Below are 12,662 nucleotides of genomic sequence, written 5' to 3' on the forward strand. Positions count from 1 at the left end.
TTTTTAAAGATTATTTATTTGACTTTGGTGGGTCATCATTGCTGTGCATGGGCTTTCTCTGGTTGTGGTGAGTGGGGGATAACTCTTCATTGCAGTGTATGGCTTCTTATTGTGGTGCTTTTCTTGTTGCGGAACACAGGCTCTAGGCACGCACGCTTCACTAGTTGTGGTGCAAGGGCTTAGTTGCTGTGTGGCATGTAGGATCTTCCTGGACCAGGGGTTGAACCAGTGTCCTTTGCATTGCAAGGATGATTCTTAACCACTGGACCACCAGTGAATGTATCTTTTTGAATTAGTGTTTCCATTTTCTTTGGATGAATACTCAGAAGTAGAGTTGCTGAATCATATGGTAGTTCTATTTTTAGTTTTTCTGAGGAACTTCGTTCTATTGGGAATACTCTTCCTTGAGCTCCCTTAATGGCTTATACCTTCGCTTCTTCCAAGCAGATCTTTCAAGGTCAAATATCACCACTTCAGAGAGGCCTTCCTCTGACTACCCTGGCTAAATTATGTGACCTTTCAACTCTATTCTTTTGTTTTGGTTTATATTTCTTTGTTGTTGTTCAGTTACTAAGTCCTGTCTGACTCTTTGCAACCCCATGGACTGCAGCATGCCAGGCTTCCCTGTCCTTCACTATCGTCTGGAGTCTGGTCAAACTCATGTCCATTGAGTCAGTGATACCATCCAACCATTTCATCTTCTGTTCCCGCCTTCTCCTTCTGCCCTCAATCTTTCCCAGGATCAGAGTCTTTTCCAATGAGTCGGCTCTTCACATCAGGTGGCCAAAGTATTGGAGCTTCAGCTTCAGCATAAGTCCTTCCAATGAATATTCAGGGGTTGATTTCCTTTAGGATGGACTGATTTGATCTCCTTGCTGTCCAAGGAACTCTCAAGAGTCTTCTCCAACACCACAATTCGAAAGCATCTATTCTTTGGTGCTCAGCCTTCTTTATGGTCCAACTCTCACATCCATACATGACCACTGGGAAAACCATGGCTTTGACTATACAGACATTTGTCAACAAAGTGATGTCTCTACCTTTTAATATGCTGTCTAGGTTGGTCATAGCTTTTCTTCCAAGGAGCAAGTGTCTTTTAATTTCATGGCTGCAGTCACCATCGGCAGTGATTTTGGAGCCCAAGAAAATAAAATCTGTCACTGTTTCCACTTTTTCTCCATCTATTTGCCATGAAGTGAAGGGACCGGATGCCATGATCTTAGTTTTTGGAATGTTGAGTTTTAAGCCAGCTTTTTCACTCTCTTCTTTCACCTTCATCAAGAGGCTCTTTAGTTCCTCTTTGCTTTCTGCCATTACAGTGGTATCATCTTTGTATCTGTTATTGATATTTCTCCTTGTGATTCATCCAGCCTGACATTTTGTATGATGTTCTCTGCATATAAAGTAAATAAGCAGGGTCTCAAAAATGATAGAATGATCTTGGTTTGTTTCCAAGGCAAACCATTCAACATCACAGTAATCCAAGACTATGCCCCAACCACTAATGCTGAAGAAGCTGAAGTCAGATGGTTCTGTGACCACCTACAAGACCTTCTAGAACTAACAGCAAAAAAAGATGTCCTTTTTCATCATAGGGGATTGGAATGCAAAAGTAGGAAGTCAAGAGATACCTGGAGTAACAGGCAAGTTTGGCCTTGGAGTACAAAATGAAGCAGGGCAAAGGCTAACAGAGTTTTGCCGAGAGAACACACTGGTCATAGCAAACATCCTCTTCCAGTAACACAAGAGAAGACTCTACACATGGACATAACCAGATGGTCAATGTCAAAATCAGACTGATTATATTCTTTGCAGCCAAAGATGGAGAAGATCTATTCAGCCAGCAAAAATGAGACCTGGAGCTGACTGTGGCTAATTGAAGAAAGTAGGGAAAACTACTTGGCCATTCAGGTATGACCTAAATCAAATCCCTTACGATTATACAGTGGAAGTGACAAATAGATTCAAGGGATTAGATCTGATAGACAGAGTGCCTGAAGATCTATGGACGGAGGTTCATAACATTGTACAGGAGGCGGTGACCAAAACTATCCCCAAGAAAAAGAAGTGCAAGAAGGCAAAGTGGCTGTCTGAGGAGGCTTTACAAAGAGCTGAGAAAAGAAGAGAAGCAAAGGGCAACGGAGAAAAGGAAAGATATACCCATCTGAATGCAGAGTTCCAAAGAATAACAAGGAGAGATAAGAAAGCCTTCTTAACAATGCAAAGAAATAGAGGAAAACAACAGAATGGGAAAGACTAGAGATCTCTTCAAGACAATTAGAGATACCAAGGGACATTTCATGCAAAGATGTGCACAATAAAGGACAGAAACAGTAAGTAACTAGCAGAAGCAGAAAATATTAAGAAGAGGTGGCAAGAATACATAGAAGAACTGTACAAAAAAGGTCTTAATGACCTGGATAACCACAGTGGTGTGGTAACTCACTTAGAGCCAGACATCCTGGAGTGTGAAGTCAAATGGACCTTAGGAAGCATTACTATGAACAAAGCTGATAGAAGTGATGGAATTCCAACTGAGCTATTTAAAATCCTAAAAGATGATGCTGTTTAAGTGCTGCATGAAATATGTCAGCAAATTTGGAAAGCTCAGCAGTGGCCACAGGACTGGAAAAGGTCAGTTTTCATTCCAATCCCAAAGAAGGGCATTGCCAAAGAATGGTGAAACTACCACACAGTTGTGCTCATTTCACATGCTAGCAAGGTAATGCTCAAAATCCTTCAACCTAGGCTTCAACAGTACATGAACTGAGAACTTCCAGATGTACAAGCTGGAAAAGGCAGAGGAACCAGAGATCAAATTGCCAACATCTGTTGGATCACAGAAAAAGCAAGAGAATTCCAGAAAAACATTTATTTCTGCTTCATTGACTACTTGAAAGCCTTTGACTGTGTGGCTCACAATAAACTGAAAAAAATTTTTTTTTACAAATAAATAATACAAATATATATTAGAGAATTATCTAGCTACTTTCAATATACTAACATTAGAAGAAAAGAGAAATAGAAAGAGCAGAGACTACATCACCAAGTTGTTTTTTGACCAATATCCAGACTTAAACAGTGCTGGGAAGTCCCAAGTCACAGCACATCTGGATTCCCAATTGGGAAAGGTTCCCAAGGCAGCTCAGTGGGTGAGACTTCAAAGACTGGGTCCCTGCTTATAATCCCAGGATGGACGCAAACTGATACCATCATCAATCTGTGACCGAACTGCAAGCCTGGTTTTATGTTTATACTGTTTGTTTTGTCTTGTAAAACTTGGAATGTTGCTACACCTGGGGCTTGGTTGGCCAGGCCCCATCCAGGGGCTCAACAATCTCAAGATTCCTCCCCCATCTTATCTATGGTGCTACAAGTCTTACACTCATAGCAGTCAGTCCCTTACAGTCACTCCTAGTCAGAGCAGTATCCAGGCAGGTTAGAAGCAAGGTCAGAGGCCTGCTCTGCTTTGTCTCTGAAGCCTAAACAAGACTATTTATTGAATTTCCCTGTCGGTCCCAGGATTGTTTAGACTGAAGAACATAGGAACAAGGCAAAAGAACACAAGCAGTCTTATTAATTCTGTAAGTAACAATGTAGAACATACTGTAGGTTTTAGTAAAACAATCCACTCCTTGAAATTGAATGGGCTTCCCTAGTGACTCAGACGGTAAAGAATTTGCCTGCATTGTAGGTGACCTGGGTTTGATCCCTGGGTTGAGAAGATCCCCTGGAGAAGGGAATGGCAACCCACTCCAGTATGCTTGCCTGGAGAATTCCATGGACAGAGGCGCCTGGCAGGCTAAGGTCCGTGGGGTTGCAAAGAATCAGACACAACTGAGCAACTGTCAGTCAGTCACTCACTCACAGTAATTGATGGAGTGTTCCAGTAACCAGAGTTCTCAAACTTGAGAAGGTGGTCCATACAGCAGTCCTTCCGTAGCCTTGTCACAGTCTGTCAGTAAATGGGTGTAGTTATCAAAGTCTAGATAATTTAACCACCTTTGCAAGAGTCTATGATAGAAGTTTATGCTTCTATTGGCCAACAGTAGGGCAGGTGAAATTGTCTTCCGTGTTAGCTAGGTGATATTCTTGTATTACCATTTGGAGATCCATTTGCTGTATTCTCGAAGAAAGAAACTTAACAAGAGGGTTAAAGATGCATAAAAGTAGAAGAGTTGTCAAGGTGTCTAGAAGAAAGGTTAGTTAGGAGAACCAGGGCCAGACATTGGCCTATGATGTCAGTATTTCTCTAGGTATGAGAAGATGCAAGAATTTGGGCTCATAAAAAAAAAAATCTTTACCTGAAAACATCTGACTATCTGAAGGCCTGTTTTGTCCATTTTTCCAGAGTACAGTGTGAGTGCCTGATTTCTGACATCTACCCTGAATTCCTTTCAGGGAGTATTGAAGTTCAGCAGCTCTACAGCTGGCCAGATTTAATCTTAGCAGAGGCAGTCTGCAAGTGCCAGTTTCCAGTCAGCAGGCTCCTTCACAGCCACAGATTTGACCATGCTTTGGGGGCATTTCATGGCCATTGTGTCCCATGGGGCTGGAAAGGCTCATTTCCAGGTCTAGCGAAGATTCCATTGATGGGCCATTCAGTGTGTTCTTACTGGACCGCTGCTGCTGCTAAGTCACTTCAGTCGTGTCCGACTCTGTGCGACCCCATAAATGGCAGCCCACCAGGCTCCCCCATCCCTGGGATTCTCCAGGCAAGAACACTAGAGTGGGTTGCCATTTCCTTCTCCAATGCATGAAAGTGAAAAATGAAAGTGAAGTTGCTCAGTCGTGTCTGACTCTTAGCGACCCCATGGACTGCAGCCTACTAGGCTCCTCCATCCATGGGATTTTCCAGGCAAGAGTACTGGAGTGGGGTGCCATTGGCCCTGTGAATAACAAAAGTCTCTGGACCATTCCTGTCTTACTAACCTCTTGGTCCAGGAAAATATACCCTCTTGTTGCTTCTTCCCATATCTAGAGTTACATTATTACAGTCATTGATCTCATCAGATCAGATCAGATCAGTCACTCAGTCGTGTCCGACTCTTTGTGACCCCATGAATCGCAGCACGCCAGGCCTCCCTGTCCATCACCAACTCCTGGAGTTCACTCAGACTCACGTCCATCGAGTCAGTGATGCCATCCAGCCATCTCATCCTCTGTCGTCCCCTTGTCCTCCTGCCCCCAATCCCTCCCAGCATCAGAGTCTTTTCCAATGAGTCAACTCTTCGCATGAGGTGGCCAAAGTACTGGAGTTTCAGCTTTAGCATCATTCCTTCCAAAGAAATCCCAGGGCTGATCTCCTTCAGAATGGACTGGTTGGATCTCCTTGCAGTCCAAGGGACTCTCAAGAGTCTTCTCCAACACCACAGTTCAAAAGCATCAATTCTTCGGTGCTCAGCCTTCTTCACAGTCCAACTCTCACATCCATACATGACCACAGGAAAAACCATAGCCTTGACTAGACGAACCTTTGTTGGCAATTATGGAGCTATATATATCATTTTATCAGTGGCTCAGTCACATATTTGGTAATACAAGAGACAACAATTTTCTGAAACAGGCAACATAGAAAATAATATAGCTAGCAGTTGTTAGTAAGGTCATAAGCTAGAATTTAAGTCAAGAACTTTCATCAGGTATAGCCCAATATACCCCAGGTCATCTAACTTAGTTAAATGATTATATCCAGGTATTAATCTCCTGGTTGTACATAATGAAGCATTTGATATTTATTCAAAGGCTGACTACTGAATAAGCTTTAGAAACAAAGTGTCCTTTTAACAACTTAATTAAAATCTTAACAATACAACATAACAAGAAGGAACTATTTCAGAAGTGAATAACAAAACTAGAATGAAACATAAACATTTTTCATTGTAAGGGCTTTAACCCATCAAATAAAAATGAGGTTTGTCAGGGAGCCAGGAAAAGTCAGGTGGCCATCTTGGATTTCCCATAGCCCAGACTGATTTACAGCTATAGCTTACCCATTTTACATTCCCCAATTTAGGAGTAGACTATTGTCATGTTTTTAAGGACATCAGGATAGCAATAGTTTGACAGTGAGGGGTCAATTTTGTAGAACAGAAGGAGCTTTATCTACATGTACCATAATCTTTATAGATCATTATGAAATAATACTTATTTACTTTACCAAAGTAACAAAAGATTTTTAAAACAAATATAAATCACTTAAAGGCAAAGAAATTCACAATCTGTTATCAGAAGTTGCATTCTAAGAAAACTTTGTTCTCTTAACAGAGAGAGAAAACCAATTCCAGTCTGGTACCACCTTACTGTTAATAACAAAATTTGTTTATCTGGTTAATCTTAGAAAGTCTTTTCCATAAGTCTTGAAGACCTAGCAGTATTCTTCTAAAGGCATGAGAGTGAAACCATAGAAGGCATGTTTAAAATCTATTATATTGCAGTTGACAAAGCAACCTGGTCATTGCTGTGACATGTAACACTTTAATATGATAATTAGAATTATAATTAACAACATTTAATCAGGAGATATCAGATCTTTATGAATTCCACATAATTTTTAGGATACCTATATTAGTAACATCAACCATACATATAACCTGAGAAGATTTGTCACTCCTCCGACAATACTTCCCATGTAATTTAACATGTCAAATGAACCCATGTAGTTTAATACTTCTCTTAGGGATGTTTTGGGGCCTAGTGAAACATCCCAAAGTTGGCTAGAGGTCAAAAGAACTTCATTAGAATTTAATTTTAGGGTATTTTGCCAAAAATATCAACAGGGTTTATAACAGTCAGATAGGATCATATAGGTCATTGTGAAAAAACAGGTACTCTCTTAGCCAAAGTTAACAAAAAGATTTCAAAGATAAACATAGAACAGATCACTTCACAGGTAAAGAAACTTAAAATCCATTATCAAAGGCAGTTCAACATCTCAAGATAACTTGTATTATGTACAAAACTATTTTCGTGGGGTCCACTTTCCATAAAACCTGTCTCTCTCTTTTTTTAAATTACTTTGTTTATTTAGAAACAGCCACCTGTAAGTCAGATCTACTTTCTTTTTTCTTGATAAAATGCAATTTCGTTTCTCATACTTTTTTTTTTTACTTAAAACACATCTTGTTTTCCTTAAGCAACTATGAACTGTCCTTTATATTAGCATTCTGTAGATTGGTGAACATATATACCAATGATAATTTCTAAAAACATTTGCTTTCTTATAGAGAACATCTCAGAGTGGCACCAAGCATATTTATTAATAGTCCAAAATCTCTTTAGTTTCTCTCTAAGAGGAAGTTAGCATTTAGTAATTAATGTTCAAAATCTTATTTTATTTGGAAATGACCTAGCTATTCAATAAACTTTCATCACTTAGTTTAGCACAACCCTAGAAATTCAAGTTACCCCAATCTGGAGAGACTATTTTAGACAGACATTCCTAAAGTATAATTATTAGTATAATTATTCTTAATTATCTAAAAGCTCTTGTCCCGTTTATATATATATATATTTTTAAAGTTTCTTCACTTGAGTTACTCTCCTTATTGACAAATTTAGCTTACATTAAACCTAGGCATAATAAAAGTATTACACAATGTTGATGACTCAAGACATGTCTTAATTAGATTAGCAAACAAGCATTAATACTAGATATTTAATATTGAATATTTCCCAGTTCATGTGAACTTGAAATTCATTTAGGTTAATTTCTCTTGTAATTGTTTGATTCATAAGTGCTTACTTTTCTTTAAGCCAATTGAATAGAGCTCATTTACAAATTAACCTCATATTATCCAAAAACAAAGACACATTGAGACATAGATAAATCCAGACAGAGATCTCATAGTTTTCCATTTGAGATTTAAAATGTCTCTGACTCTTTGCTCTTTCCTTTTATTTTTTCTTGGCTTGAAATTCTAATTTGCCCAAGGCTGAGGTCTCAGACAAATTGGACTCTGTATTTCAAGGACGTGGCAAAGCTTGTGTGCTGTGCTAAATCGTTTCAGTTGTCTCCAACTCTTTGGGACCGCATGGACTGTAGCCCACCAGGCTCCTCTGTCCATGGGATCCTCCAGGGACTCTTCCCAACGCAGGGATCTAACCAGGTTTCTGGCATTGCAGGCAGATACTTACCAGGGAAGCCCTGGCAAAGGTTGACTTCAAGCTTTTTCCTAGGTGGGCCTTTTTAACAAGCTGCCTGCCAAGTTGCTTCAGTCGTGTCCGACTCTGTGCGACCCCACGGACTGCAGCCTACCAGGCTTCTCTGTCCCTGGGATTCTCCAGGCAAGAACACTGGAGTGGGTTGCCATTTCCTTCTCCAATGCATGAAAGTGGAAAGTGGAAGTGAAGTCGCTCAGTCGTGTCCGACTCTTAGCGACCCCATGGACTGAAGCCTACCAGGCTCCTCCATCCATGGGATTTTCCAGGCAACAGTACTGGAGTGGGGTGCCATTGCCTTCTCCTTTTTAACAAGCTAGCTGTTTTTAATTGCATATGTAAGAAGAACTGGTTTTGCAGTTTCAAAGGAAAACAAAATTTCATTTTAACCAGTTTTTTCTGGAGTCTAAAGAATATCATGGCCACCTTGTGTCAAAAAAGTCATCTTTCCTTTCTCTAGTCATAGTTTCATAGTTAAAATACAGACCAAATAGTACTCAAATTGACTGTAATAACAGGAGCAGAAACAAACTTGCTAGAGTTGGGAAGGAGTGGGGGAAGCTAGTTTCCCCCTCTCCTCTAAGGGCTTCCCTGGTAGTTTAGCCGGTAAACAATCTGCCTGCTTTGCAGGAGACCTAGGTTCGATCCCTGAATTGAGAAGATCCCCTGGAGAAGGGAACGGCTATCCACTCCACTATTCTGGCCTGGAGAATTCCATGGACTGTGTAGTCCATGGGGTCTCAAAGAGTTGGACACAACTGAGCGACTTTCATTCACTTTCACTTCCCGAGAGATAGGGGAAGTTAGAAAGGGATTAGCTGATGGAGAGGGAGACAGAGGCAGATGGGGATGGGGTGTAAGGCAGCAAAAGGACAAATAAAGGAGAGAGAAGCTGTGGGCCAGCTCAAGGGAGAGCCAACCTAAAAAGTGAAGATTTGATCAACTAAAATATAATTTTGGCATTGTAACATGGACTATCATCCTCACAAATCGCATAATTCTTTTTCCAAGTCCAACTTTTCTTCAGACAATTTTCAATTAGCTTTATGTGCTTTACCGTAGGCAGAGAGGAGGATCCAGCCTCTCACCTAGCACAGCACATTCTTAACCTTTTTCAATCAGCACAAACCAGAAACATTTAATAACTTTTAAAGGTTCAACCTGCTTTAATTGAAAGTTCCAATTCTCACACAATTCAATGAATACGTCCTATTCATTAGCTAAAGAGCAATAAAGTGAATCTTCCCATCTGGGAATAAAAACTTCATCAACCTTCATCTCATCCTTCTTAAAGAATGGCATTTTGTCTCACAGATCCTGCTCACAGCGCCAATTAATGCTTTGCTGAAAGTTTTCGCTTTCACCTCAGGTTCAAGGGATTTGTTAACAAAATAAGCCACTCGTTATATACAAATAAATAATATGAACATTTATTAGAGAATTATCTAGCTTACTTTCAATATATTAAAAGAAAAGAGAAATAGAAAGAACAGAGGATACCTCACCAAATTGGGTTTTGATCAACATCCAGACTTAAACAGCACTGGGAAGTCCTGAGTCACAGCACATCTAGAGTCCCAGTTGAGAAAGGGTCCTAGGCAGTGTGTCCGCTCAGTGGGTGAGACTTCCCAAGCTGAAAAATTCTTAGAGATGGGAATACCAGACCACCTTACCTGCTTCCTGAGAAATCTGTATGCAGGTCAAGAAGCAACAGTTAGATCCAGACATGGAACAATGGACTGGTTCCAAATTGGGAAAGGAGTACATCAAGGTTGTATATTGTCACTCTACTTATTTAACTTATTTTTCTTTAGAGGAAAAAACATATTACTCACTCTCTAGCATATTTGTTATTGTCTTCCTTCTTCATTAGAATATCAGCTTCTTGATGGCAGGGCTTTATGTCTGATATGTTCACTGCTGCATCCCCAAACTCACACACAGTAGGTATTCAATAAATGTTTTTTTGAATGAGTAAACAAGGCAGGAGGGTATGAGGAGTAGTGGTTCCCGTGGGACGTGAAGAAGCTGTGTCCACCCCAAGTCATTCCCATTAGCGCACACACACAGGCATGCTTGAGACATGCACCGTATCATGTCTGCAATTCAGAAAGTTTGGGCTGCCAGTTTCCATCTTGTGAATATTAAAAAAATTGACTGAAGTATAGGATAGATACTATTTGACACTTTACTATGTATGTTTTAAGAGTCTTCATAGTGTCAGCACCTCTGTAGCCAAAGGCCGTGGGCACAGACTTGTCCTTAGTCAAGCAAGTTGGTAGTGAGGAGAATGCCCAGCATGGGGGACTATGAGTTCTCTCAGTAAAAGAAAAGATGTATCATAGAATTTGGGCTTGTGTTAGGTGGTTTGGGAACAGTTTAAGGAAGTGATGTTTTACTCTAGATTCAATATTATCCAGAAGTGGGCGGGGGGGTAAGTGTATAATTGGGTATACTAATACATCTCTATAGAGTGGGCAGACTAGAGAGAGACTGAAACTGTAATTGGTTAAAAAAATAGCAGCCACTCATATTAATCAGGATAGGGGATGTTTGGTTAACTTTTGTTGTTTATATTTTGTCTGTGTTCAGATATGATTCGGAGAAGGCAATGGCACCCCACTTCAGTACTCTTGCCTGGAAAATCCCGTGGATGGAGGAGCCTGGAAGGCTGCAGTCCTTGTGTCCTACTCTTTGTGACCCCATGAATTGCATCACGCCAGGCCTCCCTGTCCATCACCAACTCCTGGAGTTCACTCAAACTCATGTCCATCGAGTCCGTGATGCCATCCAGCCATCTCATCCTCTGTCGTCCCCTTCTCCTCCTGCCCCCAATCCCTCCGAGCATCAGGGTCTTTTCCAATGAGTCAACTTTTCTCATGAGGTGGCCAAAGTATTGGAGTTTCAGCTTTAGCATCATTCATTCCAGTGAACACCCAGGACTTATCTCCTTTAGGATGGACTGGTTGGACCTCCTTTCAGTCCAAGGGACTCTCAAGAGTCTTCTCCAACACCACAGTTCAAAAGCATCAATTCTTTGGCGCTCAGCTTTCTTCACAGTCCAACTCTCACATCCATCATGACCACGGGAAAAACCATAGCCTTGACTAGACACACCTTTGTTGGCAAAGTTATGTCTCTGCTTTTTAATATGCTATCTAGGTTGGTCATATAGGTTTCTCAAGAAGCAGGACAGGTGGTCTGGTATTCCCATCTCTTTCAGAATTTTCCATAGTTTATTGTGATCCACACAGTCAAAGGCTTTGGCATAGTCAATAGGGCAGAAATAGATGTTTTTCTGGAGCTCTCTTGCTTTTTCCATGATCCAGCGGATGTTGGCAATTTGATCTCTGGTTTCTCTGCCTTTTCTGAAACCAGCTTGAACATCTGGAAGTTCACGGTTCACGTACTGGTGAAGCCTGGCTGAATTTTGAGCATTACTTTACTAGTGTGTGAGATGAGTGCAATTGTGTGGTAGTTTGAGCATTCTTTGGCATTGCCTTTTTTTGGGATTGGAATGAAAACTGACCTTTTCCAGTCCTGTGGCCATTGCTGAGTTTTCCAAATTTGCTGGCATATTGAGTGTAGCACTTTCACAGCATCATCTTTCAGGATTTGAAATAGCTCAACTGGAATTCCATTACCTCCACTAGCTTTGTTCATAGTGATGCTTTCTAAGGCCCACTTGACTTCACATTCTGGGATGTATGGCTCTAGGTGAGTGATCACACCGTCGTGATTATCTGGGTCATGAAGATCTTTTTTGTACAATTCTTCTATGTATTCTGGCCACCTCTTCTTAATATCTTCTGCTTCTGTTAGGTCCATACCATTTCAGTCCTTTATCGAGCCCATCTTTGCATGAAATGTTCCCTTGGTATCTCTAATTTTCTTGAAGAGATCTCTAGTCTTTCCCATTCTGTTGTTTTCCTCTATTTCTTTGCATTGATCGCTGAGGAAGGCTTTCTTATCTCTTCTTGCTATTCTTTGGAACTCTGCATTCAGATGCTTATATCTTTCCTTTTCTCCTTTACTTTTCACTTCTCTTCTTTTCACAGCTATTTGTAAGGCCTCCTCAGACAGCCATTTTGCTTTTTTGCATTTCTTTTCCATGGTGATGGTCTTGATCCCTGTTTCCTGTACAATGTCACGAACCTCCGTCCATAGTTCATCAGGCACTCTGTCTATCAGATCTAGTCCCTTAAATCTATTTCTCACTTCCACTGTATAATCATAAGGGATTTGACTAGGTCATACCTGAATGGTCTAATGGTTTTCCCTACTTTCTTCAATTTAAGTCTGAATTTGGCAATAAGGAGTTCATGATCTGAGCCACAGTCAGCTCCCGGTCTTGTTTTTGCTGACTGTATAGAGCTTCTCCATCTTTGGCTCCAAAAAATATAGTCAATCTGATTTTGGTGTCGTCCATCTGGTGATGTCCATGTGTAGAGTCTTCTCTTGTGCTGTTGGAAGAGGGTGTTTGCTGTGACCAGTGCGTTCTC

This window comes from Bos indicus, chromosome X (assembly GCF_029378745.1).
Source record: "Bos indicus isolate NIAB-ARS_2022 breed Sahiwal x Tharparkar chromosome X, NIAB-ARS_B.indTharparkar_mat_pri_1.0, whole genome shotgun sequence".
NCBI classification, from domain to species: Eukaryota; Metazoa; Chordata; class Mammalia; order Artiodactyla; family Bovidae; genus Bos; species Bos indicus.